Below are 15,499 nucleotides of genomic sequence, written 5' to 3'. Positions count from 1 at the left end.
AAACAAGATTGGTATTGCAGTGGAGCCATTCTCCAAACAGTTCCCATCAGCTGGAACCGAGGCCTCACTAAATGCAAACGACAGAGCTTCACGGAAGATTAGAAAACATTCTAGTGCAAACAGTTCTCCAAGACCCAAAGAATGAGGTCGCTGCTATGTCAACACTTTGCACTGCTTCGTAAACAGATAAAAACATCAAGCTGGCTTGGTGTAAACAGATCTACAGTAGAAGCCAGCATGCTTCTCACACAGGGCCCTGTGGACCGGTGGAGACTCAGTGTGCAGACTTGGAGTAGCATTTGACCGTTCCCATTGAAGTGACAACTTTCCTAAAATTGGGCCATTTGTTGAGAAGGTAGTGATGGGATTGCAAGAAATTCAGGGTGACCCATAGCACATTTCAGCTACTACTTGGTAACTTCTAGCTCTGCCCCATACCACTTCTGAGACAAACAACTATTTTCAGGCTATAAATTAAAATAGGAGCTGAAAAGGCTGGATGTGAAAATAAATGACTGAGGCCATTGGGCAGACTTCTGGGATCATGAGACAGAAGTCTCAGGGAGAAAAACAAAGACTGAGCATGAGTTCATACCACCCGAGATTTATGAAGCATTTGGCATATTTGGCAGAGTGTTTAATTCTCTCCCATTCTACCACAATATCCATTCACCAATCCTAGCATCCACCCCCTCTCTGCCTTCACACTTACCAGAGGGAAAATGAATGTGGATAATAGAAAAGGGGAGTCACCCCATACAACCTGTGTGTATGGAACAACTGAATGGGAGTCACCTTGGTTTTTTGACAGTTTTTCAAATTAAAGTATAGATGATGTATTATTATACAAATTACAGGTGTACAATATAGTGATTAACAATTTTAAGAAGTTATACCCTATTTATAATTATTTTAAAATATTTACAGTATTCTCCATGTTGTATAATATATCCTTATAGATTTTTTTTAACATATATATACCAGTAAATTATTTGCATTTATTTTCATGGGCAATTACATATTTTGTGTGTGCTTTCAAGGGATTTATTTTGTTGTGGTGGTGGGTTTGGGCCAGGCAGCGTGTAAGATCTTAGTTCTTGACCAGGGGTTGAACCCGGGCCCCCTGCATTTGGAGTAGGAGCTGTAACCACTGGACCTCCAGGAAAGGCTCTCTTGTAGCTTATTTTAAACCTCATAATTTGTATTTCTTAATCCCCTACCCATGTATTGCCTCTCCTCCCTTCCCTCTCCCAACCAATAACCAAACACTAGTTTGTTCTCTATACTGATTCAAAAAGATGCATACCTGAAGTTCATAGCAGCATTATTTACAATAGTCACGAGATGGAAATCACCTAAATGTTAATAAATGGAATAAGATGTCATTTTTTTGTGCCTTTAAGAAACCCATAAGTGGACCATACGGTGTATTCTACAAATTCAATTTTTCACTTGCTATTCATGAAAACTTCACACATCTACTTTGTCCTCTTAAAAAGCAGCATAAATTGTCCATAAAATAATGATGCTACATTTTACTTGGTCATTTTTCTACTGAAGGCTATTTCAGGCTCTGGATACACATCAAACTGACTAATTTCTTGGGAAATTACTAGGGTTGGCTTGGTAAACCAAGGAGGATAAGCCTGCACCTATAAGTGTTAATGTCTTCATGTGGAAAGATTACTAGTCTTCAGGGAAGTGTGAATCAGAACCACAGTGAGAGGTGACCTCAAACCTGCCAGAATAGCTGTCATCAAAAAGACAACAGATAACAAGTGTTGGTGAGGATGTGGGGAAAAAGAATCCTCATGCACTGTTGGTGGGAATGTAAATTGGTAGAGAATGTAACCTGTGGAAACAGTGACAGACTTTGTTTTCTTGGGCTCCAGAATCACTGCAGATGGTGACTGTAGCCATGAAATTAAAAGATGCTTGCTCTTTGGAAGAAAAGCAATGACCAACCTAGACAGCATGTTAAAAAGCAGAGACATTACTCGGCTGACAAAGGTCCATCTAGTCAAGGCTATGGTTTTTCCAGTGGTCATGTATGGATGTGAGAGTTGGACTGTGAAGAAAGCTGAGCGCCAAAGAATTGATGCTTTTGAACTGTGGTGTTGGAGAAGACTCTTGAGAGTCCCTTGGACTGCAAGGAGATCCAACCAGTCCATCCTAAAGGAATTTAGCCCTGAATATTCATTGGAAAGACTGATGCAGAAGGTGAAGCTCCAATACTTTGGCCACCTGATGCAAAGAACTGACTCACTGGAAAAGACCCTGATGCTGGGAAAGATTGAAGGCAGGAGGAGAGGGGGACAACAGAGGATGAGATGGTTGGATGGCATCACCGACTCAATGGACATGAGTTTGAGCAAGCTCTGGGAGCTGGTGATAGACAGGGAAGCCTGGTGTGCTGCAGTCCATAGGGTCGCAGAGTCGGATACAACTGAGCGACTCAACTGAATGGAACTGTAAACTGTGGAGAACAGTATGGAATTTCCCCAAAAGGTTAAAAATACAATAGGATCCAGCAATTTCACTTCTGGGTATCTACTGAAGAAAATAAAGACACTAATTCAAAAATGTATATACAACTCTATGTTCATTACAGAATCGTTTACAATAGCCAAGCTATAGAAGCAACCTAAATGTCCATCAATGGATGGCTAAGTGGATAATGAAGATGTATTTGTTTGTATTTATATAATATGTGTGTGCATATACACACAATATAATAGAATATTAGTCATAAAATAAATGAAATCTTGCCATTTATGACAACATGGATGGTCTCACTTATTTGTGAAAAATGAAAGCAAAACAAACAAAACAAAACAGACTCAGATAAAGAGAACAAAGTGCTGGTCACAGAAGGGAGCGAGTTGAAGGGGTTGCACAAAATAGATGAAGGGGATTAAGAGATACAATTCTGCTTCCTTCACTGACAACACTGAAGCCCCTGTGTGGATCACTACACAGTATGGAAAATTCTTAAAGAGACGGGAATACCAGACCACCTTACCTACCTCCTAAAAAACCTGTATGCAGGTCAAGAAGCAACAGTTAGAACCAGATACGACTGAGCGACTGAACAGCAACAGAGATACGAACTTTCAACTATAAGATAAATATGGGCAGTTATAAAATGAATAGGTCTCAGCATAAGGAATGGAACCAGTAACACTGGAATAACTTAGTATGGGTGACAGGCGGTGACTGAGCTTGCCTCATGCACGTTTCATAATGTATTCGATTGTCAAGTCACTGTGCTATGCACCTGAAACTAACATGATATTGTATGTCAACTATACTTCAATAAAAATCTAATGTCTTAGAAGGAGAATACATTTATATATTGCTTGAGAAACTAAAAGTAATAATTTTTAAAAGCTCTGCAGCCTTAGTTTACTTGAAAGGCAGGCTGACAGGCTATACAGGAAAGTGTCCTTCCCACCTTTACAAATTCCACTGATCACTCCCTGTTGCTTCTGTAACAACTCTCCCCTGTCTGTACCTCCCTTTATAACCAGTCTTTGCGTCTTGTCTTTGATGTTGATGATCGTCTGATTTTATGAGTATAAAACATTAACCAAGCAGAACACCACTGACTCTGTTGGGCTCTGGTGCTGTTCATTCACCCCTTGTCTCTAGTTCCACCCCGCCCCCCAATGTCTGTGTTGGCTTCCAGGGTTCTGCAGACTATGCTCCCCACACTCCCTTCCCTGGTCATTCAGCTCCCTGTTGAGTTCTGTCATTTGAAAGCATGGTCAAGAGATCAGAAAGCAGGAGGGACAGAGAAGTTTCCTGCTCTGGTTCCCACTGCAGTGGATGCTGCTGGCAGCTGGGGATTTTTGCTGTCGGGGCGGTGGGGATGGGCTGTCCCCGCAGCCCCTGAGTGGTGCCTGCGGCTCTGGAAGCTCCAGGAAGCTGCAGGTGCAAGTTCTGGCGGCTGAGCTAAGAGCACTGGCAGGATCCTGATCTTTGCACATCACTCCTTCCTTTTTACTCCCTTGGCTCCTTCTCTTCCTCCCTTTGCTCCACCAGTCCTAAGTCCTTTGTACCTAGTCCCTCCCACTTGAAATACATAACATGATTTTTCTTCCCTAACTGAACACTGATTGACACATTACTTTTAGCCCTAACAACATCCAAGGTTGGCTTCTGGTACAGAAATATTTATCCAAACTATAATAATTTCTCTCTTATACCTCACTTCAAGCCTTGATGTACGCAAAGAACAACACATCCAATATAAGCTGTTACACGTGAAGTTGATGGGCGCTTAGAAAGTAATAATCTGGCCCCAAAGCAGAGAATCTCGTTTTATAAATGCAAGCAGTGAGCCCAACAGCAAAATACAAAGCCATCAGAATGTTAATCAGAAGCTCAGGTCCACCATGCATATGTCTTATGTCCATGAAGCAAAGCAACCCAGATGACTGACTCGAAGTTCACAGGTAGCTTGACACTATGGGTTCAAGCTTCGAAAGTCACTAAGAACAATTGCAACATTTTATCAGTTGTGCTTGTAGCATTTTGGACCAAAGCACCTAAAATATAGCATCCTATTATTGTGTGACTCTCCATGGCAATCAGCCCATTACAAGCTTCTAGGGAGGACATTGATGAGTCCTCTGTGGTTCCAGAGACAAGAGGTCAGCAGCTCATACTGTCAGAATCACATGGCACCAATGGTAGACAAACAAAAAGAGCTCAGAATGCATATATTAATGTGCCACAGTTAATATTTCTGCACAGTTTGTTTTTTCAGCAGTATTTTGCTATCTAGGGACCCCAAAAATGTGTTTTGCTTTACAAGTAAGACATGATTGATGCTTTACTAAGAGACTGTTCATAACAGAACAGATGTCTCTTGACAAGAAAGTTATTGGTACAAGCAAACTATATTATTGCAATAATGCTAAGGTTCAGAGTTAAGCAAAAGATAGCAAGAGTGTGGGAGAGGGCAGTGGGGAGAGAGACAGTAAATTGAGAGAGTGAGATACAGTTTGGTCTGAGTCCACATCTGAGGCTACCACATTGACTTACTCTGGGATATACCAAGGCTGTACAGCCCTAAACTAATATGTCCCAGCTTCAAAAGCCAATGTCTGGTGAATTCATTTGTCAATATCTTAACATCAAGCGCCTATTTTCCCAAAATCCTTTGTGTATATGAAAATGTCTTCTGTGCAAATTAAAGGTGATATTTCCCTCATTTCATCACAGCAGATTCATAGCATCATACAATGTATAGGGTTTTGTACCACTTAGAATTTTATCCTGGTGTTCACTACGATGTTTTTGCATTATTGTCAAATTGTACAGAACACAAATCTAATAGAATTACGAGGTCAGTTGTCAGAATTAACAGGATTTCTGTTGTCATTGTTCAATCGCTCAGTTATGTCTGACTCTTTGCAACCCCATAGACTGCAGCACCCCCGGCTTTCCGGTCCTTCACCAGCTCCCAGAGTTTGCTCAAACTCACGTCTCTCAGGTCGGTGATGCCATCTAACCATCTCATCCTCTGTCATCCCCTTCTCCTGCCTTCAATCTTTCCCAGCATCAGGGTCTTTTCCAATGAGTCAGTTCTTCATATCAGGTGGCCAAAGTATTGGAGTTTCAGCTTCTACATCGGTCCTTCCAATGAATATTCAGGACTGATTTCCTGTATGATTGACTGGTTTGATGTCCTTGCAGTCCAAGAGACTCTCAAGAGTCTTCTGCAACACCACAGCTCAAAAGCATAAATTCTTTGGCACTCAGCTTTCTTTAAGGTCTAACTCTCACATCCATACATGACTACTGGAAAAACCATATAGCTTTGACTAGACGAAACTTTGTCAGCAAAGTAATGTCTCTGCTTTTTAATATGCTGTCTAGGTTGGTCATAGTTTTTCTTCCAAGGAGCAAGTGTCTTTTAATTTCATGGCTGCAATCACCATCTGCAGTGATTTTGGAGCCTAAGAAAATAAAGTCTGTCACCGTTTCCATTGTTTCCCCATCTATTTGCCATGAAGTGATGGTACTGGATTCCATAATCTTAGTTTTCTGAATGTTGACTTTTAAGCCAACTTTTTCACTCTCCTCTTTCATTTTCATCAAGGGGCTCTTTAGTTCCTCTTCACTTTCTGCCATAAGTGTGGTGTCATCTGCGTATCTGAGGTTATTGATGTTTCTCCCAATAATCTTGATTCTGGCTTATGTCTCATACAGCATTTCACATTACGTACTCTGCATATAAATTAAATAAGCAGGGTGACAATATACAGCCTTGACATACTCTTTCCCCAACTTGGAACCAGTCCATTGTTCCAAGTCTGGTTCTAACTGTTGCTTCTTGACCTGCATACAGGTTTGTCAGAAGGCATATAAAGTGTTCTGGTATTCCCATCTCTTGAAAAATTTTTCCAGTTTGTTGTGACCCATCCAGTCAAAGGCTTTAGTATAGTCAATAAAGCAGAAGTAGATGTTTTTCTAGAACTCTCTTGCTTTTTCTATAATCCAACAGATGTCAGCAATTTCATCTCTGGTTCCTCTGCCTTTTCTAAATCACGCTTGAACATCGTGATTTAGGTTCATTGAGGTTCTCCATTTATGTATTATCAAAGCGTCACTTGGAGAATTTTGAGCATTACTTTGCATGTCAGATGAGTGAAATTGTGTGGTAGTTTGAGCATTGCCTTGCTTTGGGATTGGAATGAAAACCGACCTTTTCCAGTTCTGAGGCCACTGCTGAGTTTTCCAAATTTGCTGGCATATTGAGTGCAGCCCTTTAACAGCATCATCTTTAGGATTTGAAATAGCTCAACTGGAATTCCATCACCTCCACTAGCTTTGTCCCTAGTGATGCTTCCTAAGGCCCACTTGACTTCGTATTCCAGGATGTATGGCTCTAGGTAAGTGACCACACCATCGTAGTTATCTGGGTCATTCAGTTCAGTTCAGTCGCTCAGTTGTGTCTGGCTTTTTGCGACCGCATGAACTGTAGCACGCCAGGCTTCCCTGTCCATCACCAACTCCCAGAGCTTACTCAAACTCATGTCCATCAAGTTGGTGATGCCATCCAATCATCACATCCTCTGGGTCATTCAGTTCAGTTCAGTTGCTCAGTCGTGTCCGGCTCTGCAACCCCATGAATCGCAGCATGCCAGGCTTCCCTGTCCATCACCAACACCTGGAGTTCAGTCAAACTCACATCCATCGAGTCAGTGATGCCATCCAGCCATCTCATCCTCTGTTGTCCCTGTCTCCTCCTGCCCCCAATCCCTCCCAGCAGCAGGGTCTTTTCCAATGAGTCAACTCTTCACATCAGGTGGCCAAAGTATTGGAGTTTCAGCCTCAGTACCAGTCCTTCCAATGAACACCCAGGACTGATCTCCTTTAGGATGGACTGGTTGGATCTCCTTGCAGTCCAAGGGACTCTCAAGAGTCTTCTCCAACATCACAGTTCAAAAGCATCAATTCTTTGGCACTCAGCTTTCTTCACAGTCCAACTCTCACATCCATACATGACCACTGGAAAAACCATAGCCTTGACTAGACGGACCTTTGTGGGCAAAGTAATGTCTCTGCTTTTTAATATGCTATCTAGGTTGGTCATAACTTTCCTTCCAAGGAGTAAGAGTCTTTTAATTTCATGGCTGCAATCACCATCTGCAGTGATTTTCGAGCCCCCCCAAAAATAAAGTCTGACACTGTTTCCACTGTTTCCCCATCTATTTCCCATGAAGTGATGGGACCGGATGCCATGATCTTAGTTTTCTGAATGTTGAGCTTTAAGCCAACTATTTCACTCTCCTCTTTTACTTTCATCAAGAGGCTCTTTAGTTCCTCTTCACTTTCTGCCATAAGGATGGTGTCATCTGCATAACTGAGGTTATTGATATTTCTCTCAGAAATCTAGGTCATTAAGATCTTTTTTTTGTATAGTTCTGTGTATTCTTGCCACTTCTTCTTAATATCTTCTGCATCTGTTAGGTCCATACCATTTCTGTGCTTTATTGAGCCCATCTTTGCATGAAACGTTCCCTTGGTATCTCTAATTTTCTTGAAGAGATCTCTAGTCTTTCTCATTCCATTGTTTTCCTCTATTTCTTTGCATTGATCACTGAGGAAGGCTTTCTTATCCCTCCTTGCTATTCTTTGGAGCTCTGCTATTTGTAAGGCCTCCTGAGGCAACCATTTTGCCTTTTTGCATTTCTTTTTCTTGGGGATTGTCTTGATCTCCACTTCCTGCACAATATCACACAGTTCCTCTGTGTATTCTTGCCACCTCTTTTTAATATCTTCTGCTTCTGTTAGGTTCATACTGTTTTTTGTCCTTTATTGAGCCCATCTTTCCATGAAATGGTCCCTTGGTATCTAAAATTTTCTTGTAGAGAATTAAGAATTAAAATTAAGAAGACAGGTTTTAGAATTAACGGGCTTTCTAGGGAAAGGTAAATAAGGTGTTTACAGCCAAGTATCTCCATAGGAGATGGAAGCTTTACACATGAGAAAAAAGTGTTTAGAGTTTCAGATGTAAGTGAAAAGTAACAGATTCAAATGACATTTACTTCAAAAAATTGATTAGTTTCATAAAATATGCTTTCATTAAACTCACCAGATCAATTATTAATATCCTTAATATACAGCAATAAATCCTATTTAATTATGTCACTATAGGTATGTATAGTTCCTGTAGGAAAGATACATAGCGTCTTCCATTACATATAAAGTAATGCATTCCTTGGGCTGTAAACTGCTCTCAGAATATTTTTCAACTATCTAACACTGTTTGCACATTTATCTTAGATTCAGGTTGACTGGTACAAGCTACTGTTCTTTCTAAGGAATTCACCCCCACTCAGTATTGTTGAGGTTGTATTTCAGAGAAACTTGAAGGCACTTCTTCTCCATACCCTCCTTGCAACCATCCCATTTCTTAACACACAGCAATGTTTCACAATAGTCTACTGGTCATCATCTTCTGCAGGTGTCCTGCCAAACCAGGAAGCACGTTTCAAAGATGGCTTCAGTGATGCTCACGTGATTCTTTCTTGCAATGCAATATTAGTTGACAATCATTTCTGCCAAACCAAATAAAACCACTCCCAGACATGTTTAATTAAGATTTCTGTCAATCAAAGCTATGCAGTCATTTAATGACTTAAATATGTTCACTATTAATAGACCTCCAGTTGTCTGGGAAATCACCGACCATGACCAAGCACTCAATAAGGCATTTGAAATCCATGATGTGTCTTTCTACTTCCTAATTTATTAAAAAAAAGATTTTAACAGACTTTGATGATGAATTTGGATATGGTTTCTCTTGTGACAAACCAGTCTTGTGACTGCTTTCATTAACTAAGTTAGTTTTTAAATTTTTGTTGTCTTCTTAGACATAGAATATATAACAGACTATGAAAATTTCTCAAGGAATTTTGCTGAGAGTCATAGTGTATAGAATCTTAAGCTTTTTTCCCCAGAAGAATGTAAACATGCTATACACTGAATTATATAGAGACTGAAGAATACACAGTGCTGTTCCTTCTAGATGTCTTCCTGTGAATGGGAGGTTGGGAGCTGCTTGTGAATATATATAAGAAAACAAACTAAAACAACAACAACAAAACCCCTGTACATTTAAAACTTGGAAGCATCAACAGAGTGTGCTGAATTAATCAGGTCCCAAAGCCAAACATTGTTCTTGTAATTCATGTGATAACAAAGTTTAGCTTAGGGTATAATGCTAACCCTCACCATAATGAGCAAGAATTTCAGAAAAAGAAAAAAGTGTAAAAATACAAACTAGTATTTCCCTGAACCATTGCTACCAGGAGGGATGTTAAATTCTGTAAAATGAAAAGAATCTTAATATGGTTGCATTTATTATTTACAAATTGTACTTCAAGCTGAGAGGGAACTCTTCTCATGAGAAAATGTGGACGATAACCTTCCTCTTTGCTGCAGGGAAGCAGGCAGTTCAAAGAGAGCTGAAAACAGAGCTCATGGAGGCAGAGACCTTGGAAACTAGCCATTCCCATGCTAACATCCCAACTTGGCAACCAGCATTCTCCAGGGCACTTTAAACATTGATAAAAAGTGAGTAATAAACATTTAATATTTGAGGCAAACTAAGCAATTGCATCAACAGAAATGTAGAATCTGAAAGTAGTTTTAAGAGTGCTGGATGCTAGGAGTTCTCTACATCACTTGTGGGGCACAGACCAGAATCAGAATGGAAGAGGCAGCAGGCCTGGAAAAGGTCATTCTCTTAATCACAATGACAAAGTGTTAGCACAGTTCCTGGTGAAGAGGTAAATGGAGAGGGATTCTTCTATCAGAATTATTTGATGTCCATTTGGTTCTCTTTCTAGGGTGTAGAGACATCTCTTTAAATATTTTTCTATAGTTCTTTGGGTCAGTAACTTAGAACTACCTGCCCAGATGGATCCTAATCTCCAGAAGCTTCACATTAAAAAAAAAAAAAAAAGCTAATATAAAAAATCACCATGAGATTAGGAGCTCTCACAGAGAGGAAACTGTGAGCTGGTTATAGGAAACACAGCCAGTAAAAACCGGACTCTAGACTTCTCATGGGGAGAACACAAGATTGCTGTTACTAAAATGAAGACACAAGGTCTTATCAGGCAGATGCAGTGCCAACTCAGAAGTCTAGATGTTTCTTAATCTGCAAAGCCCTTGAAGATATCAGGTTGGAGGGGTGGGGAGAGATTCTGCAATTCTGGCTCTGATAATTGGAAGACACATCAGGGAGGTCAAGGGGCCACTTATTGACAACTAAGACTCTGAATGCCCTTACTGATTAAGCCAGAAACACAAATACAGCCAAGGTATCGTCACTCAGTCATGTCCTTGACTCTTTGCGACACCGTGTACTGTAGCCTGTCAGGCTCCTCTGCCCATGGGGATTCTCCAGTGAAGGATACTGGAGCGGGTTGCCATGCCCACTCCATGCCATGCCAATATTCCAGGAGATCTTCCCAACCCAGGGATCAAACCCAGGTCTCCCACATTACAGGCAGATTTTTTTTTTTTTTTTAACCATCTGAGCCACCATGGAAACCCAATATAGCCAAAGGGGTCATTTCATTCACAATCTCAAAAAAGAAAGCAAATTTTGAGTGAAAGATCAAATGCTCTAGTCACCCAGGCTTTGACTTTATTTCAAAGTTTAGAAATATTGGAAAGGAAATGAACAAATGTCTAAAATATCGACTGCTTATAATTATGGAAATTCTAATATTGAGCAGAAGCTACAGCTTAACTTATACTTCCCTGACATGCTATATTCTTTATAGATGCAAAAGGAAAATTATTATAACTGAAAAGAAATTAAAATATGTGTCAACTACAAATTGGCACTTACCAAGGGCATTGCCAATGAGTGAACAACAAAGGCGTCTGCCATCTGCCTCTATGGAGATATGGATTTCCCTGGTGGCTCAGACGGTAAAGCGTCTGCCTCTGATGCGGGAGACCCAGGTTTGATCCCTGGGTCAGGAAGATCCCTTGGAGAAGGAAATGGCAACCCACTCTAGTACTCTTGCCTGGAGAATCCCATGGATGGAGGAGCATGTAGGCTACAGTCCATGGGGTCACAAAGAGCCGGACAGGACTAAGCAACTTCACTTTATATGGAGATTGAACCCCTGCTGCTATAGCTGTTGCCCTTCAACACCCCCTGAGGGAGCTTAGGGTGGAGTGAGGCACTCTGTGCTCCAGGGAATCTGATGGGACAGGTCTTCAGACAGTTGGATGTTTTTAGGAACAGATTTTATGATCTCAATCCTTGCATCTCCTCATACCTAGAGAAGCACTAAATCCCTTCATGGTGACATCAGATCCTCATGACCAACAAAAACCTTTCTGTAAAATGAGTGCTTTGTGGTACTGAACTCCTCCTTCACCAAAATCTTGTATATTGACCTTCTCCCACTGCCTCTTTGGAGCAGTCTTTCAGAGCTCTTTGAGATGCTGCCTCCCGGGCTGCAGTCCTCATTTTGCCCCAAATGAAACTTAACTCACAAATCTCAAGTTGTGCATCTTTTTTCAGTCAACATATGTAAAGGCAAACCAGAACAGCATCCATAAGGTAGAAGCGGCCCTGAACTTGAAGTCAGGAGGCCTGGGCTTTGGTGTAATTATCTAAAAAGAGACTGTCTGATGGAAAGAAGAAAATGAATATAAACCAGCTCTAAGCAGGCTGCTGTGGGTATGCCATGCCATTTAATCATCTTAAAACCTCTGTGAGGTATGTAAATTACTGCTAGTTTATAGCTGAAAAAAGTTCACACCCTATTGTCTATGTCAGAAGAAAATCAATGAAGGGATTTCTCAATGTGTATAATAAGTCATTTTTGGTGAGCAGCAAAGATTTTCATCTGGATCCTACTATATGACAGGCTCAATATTGTCATTTTCAGATAATTTCTGATAGCTTAATTCCCATCTTGATCAGATAGTCACGAAAAGATTCAAAGTCAAATGCATTTTGCTTTTTAGGTTGAAGCAAAAAATCTAAACTGGGAATCCTAGATTCCTCAGAGAGTGGCTTCAAACCCACTGTTTTAGTTGTTTGAGTCAGTGATTCTGTGTGTCAGCCAAAAAAACAAAAAAACCCCAATAGAATGTTTTAAAATGAGAAAATATGTAAATATCACCTAGGTTATACACAAAGAAAGCTACTATTAATATTGTGGATCATTTCTTTCCCAAGCAATTAATCGTTGTTCTCAAATGGTCCAAAAAAAAAAAAATCCGTTTCATAATTCTTTTCATCCTTCCTTGCATGCACATTTGTGAGTACCAGTTACATTCAAGATATATTACTTTATGGAAAAGTTGATATAGGAACAGGAAGGAGACAAAATTGCATTAAAATTGTCCATGTTCTCCAGGAGTTTACAGGATAGTAAGTATACAAATTGGACAGGGCCATGGCACCCCACTCCAGTATTCTTGCCTGGAGAATCCCATGGATGGAGGAGCCTGGTAGGCTGCAGTCCATGGGGTCGCTAAGAGTCAGACACGACCCAGCGATTTCCCTTTCACTTTTCACTTTCATGCATTGGAGAAGGAAATGGCAACTCACTCCAGTGTTCTTGCCTGGAGAATCCCAGGGTCGGGGGAGCCTGGTGGGCTGCCGTCTATGGGATGCACAGTGTCGGACACGACTGAAGCGACTTAGCAGCAGCAGCAGCAAGTATACAAATAACACAAGGCAGAGTATGATATGCATAAGAGGAGGAGGCGTTACAGAAATTCAAAGTAAAGAAAGAATAAAAAGCAATCAGGAACAGCTTCCTGGAAGGTTTACCATTTGAACTTGGTCTTGTAGAATAAGCAAGACATTGTTAGAAATGTGATGGGAGTCACCCCATAGGAGGGAAAAAAACATAAGGGACAAGCAGCTGGAAGGATGTAAGCCACATCCAGGGAAATCTGATGGGAACCTTGTGTGTCTTTAAAAAATACCCAGGAGGTGCTTGCTTTGGCTGCACATATTCCAAAATTGGAATGATACAGAGAAGATTAGCATGACTCCTGCACAAGGATGAAATGCAAATTTGTCAAGCATTCCATATTTTTAAAACTAGGAAATAAAACCACCATATGACCCAGCAGTCCCACTCCTAGGTATATACCCTGAGGAAACCAAATTGAAAATGACACATGCATCCCATTGTTCATTGCAGCACCATTTACAATAGCTAGAACATGGAAGCAACCTAAATGTCCATTGACAGATGAATGGATAAAGAAGTTGTGGTACAAATACACAATGGAATATTACTAAGCCATAAAAAGGAATGCATTTGAGTCAGTTCTGATGAGGTGGATGAACCTAGAACCTATTATACAGAGTGAAGTGAGTCAGAAAGAGAAAGATAAATATCATATTCTAACGCATATGTATGGAATCTAGAAGAATGGTACTGAAGAACTTATTTACAAGGCAGCAGTGGAGAAACAGACATAGAGAATAGACTTATGGACGTGGGAGAGGGGAGGAGAGGGTGAGATGTATGGAAAGAGTAATATGGAAACTTACATTACCATATGTAACATAGATGGCCAACGGGAATTTGCTGTATGGCTCAGGAAACTCAAACAGGGGCTCTGTATGAACCTACAGGGGTGGGATGCGGGGGGAGATGTGAGGGAGGTTCAAAAGGGAGGGGATATATGTATACCTATGGCTGATTCATGTTGAGGTTTGACAGAAAACAACAAAATTCTGTAAAGCAATTATCCTTCAATAAAAAAAATAAATCAAAAGAAAAAAGAAAGAAAGACCCAGAAGATAAAATTAGGTAAAACCAGAAACCTTGTCCCATCTTGAACACACATGTATGTTCACATACACGCACAGGCACCTGTTTATTAAAACAAGGCTGTGCTAAGACAAAACTTCAGCAAGTCATTTCTGAGTAAAATACAAATGCTGTGAAAGTGAATTATATAATCTTATACTAGTGTATCTTGGTGGAAGACAAAATCCAGTATGCAGCCTGCACACTATTTCTTTTATTCTGGCTTTATTCTAACCAGCACTGCTTCCTGTGCGTCACTGCTGTCAGGATAACAGCACCATCTAGTGTGCTCTCATCTCAAGCCCAGGACTTCTTATCTGCTTCTAATGTTACTTGAATAATCACAAAGATACCAAAACAAACAAATAAACAAAACCTCCCATCTATTTTTTCACTTTAAAACTTGCAATTTAGTAGATGAAAATTTGTTGGGATTTAAAGCATTCTAAAGAATCCCCCCTAAAAGAAAACTGCCTCGTCTCTGGCAACCAAGATGAGGAAAATTTAAAAGGTGTTTATGGACATCTCTACCTTTGTGCACAATCACTAATCAGATGATGCAAGGTTATCAAAGATACTGTATCTGTTTCCATGCACCAGACGCTACAAGGACATTTGGTTTAGAAGCAATAACAATCCTGGTAGAATTTTAAAATGCACACATACACTGCCTTTCTATTTTAACATGGGAAATTTAAATCAGCAGAATAGAAAAGTGTAACTGTTTGCACATTACATTCTGTCAAGGATAAAACTATTATCATTTCTTAGTTTCAGAATTGGACTTACTATAGCAGGGACAATGTGGACTCCATCGTTTCTTTATCACTGACACCCAATAACTGCAAATAAAAACATACATCTGAAATGAAGATGTTTCATATATATACACACACACACACACACACACGTATTAGTAGAACAGGAAAATATGCTATAAACAGTAGTGGAATTCACAAGAATCTATGCTGAACAATCATGCTGCTAAGTCACTTTAGTCGTGTCCGACTCTGTGCGACCCCATAGACGGCAGCCCATTAGGCTCCCTCATCCCTGGGATTCTCCAGGCAAGAACACTGGAGTGGGTTGCCATTTCCTTCTCCAGGATTGCTGAACGATCATAGTAGGGCATAAATTTATCATCGCTAATCAACTTGAAGCATAAAAAAATA

At 40.4% G+C, this 15,499-nt stretch overlaps 1 non-coding gene across 1 annotated transcript; it reads left to right on the top strand.

Moving 5' to 3' along the window:
• Positions 1–13,495: 13,495 nt before the first annotated feature.
• On the top strand, positions 13,496–13,602 carry LOC147343515 (U6 spliceosomal RNA). The gene has a single exon (XR_015156533.1). It is a non-coding gene; the product is annotated as a U6 spliceosomal RNA (small nuclear RNA).
• Positions 13,603–15,499: the final 1,897 nt, after the last annotated feature.

The sequence above is a fragment of the Bos grunniens genome, chromosome 27 (assembly GCF_055505025.1).
Source record: "Bos grunniens cultivar Pamir isolate PY7600 chromosome 27, Bosgru_T2T1.0, whole genome shotgun sequence".
NCBI lineage: Eukaryota > Metazoa > Chordata > Mammalia > Artiodactyla > Bovidae > Bos > Bos grunniens.
This window is presented reverse-complemented; position numbering and strand designations above follow the sequence as displayed.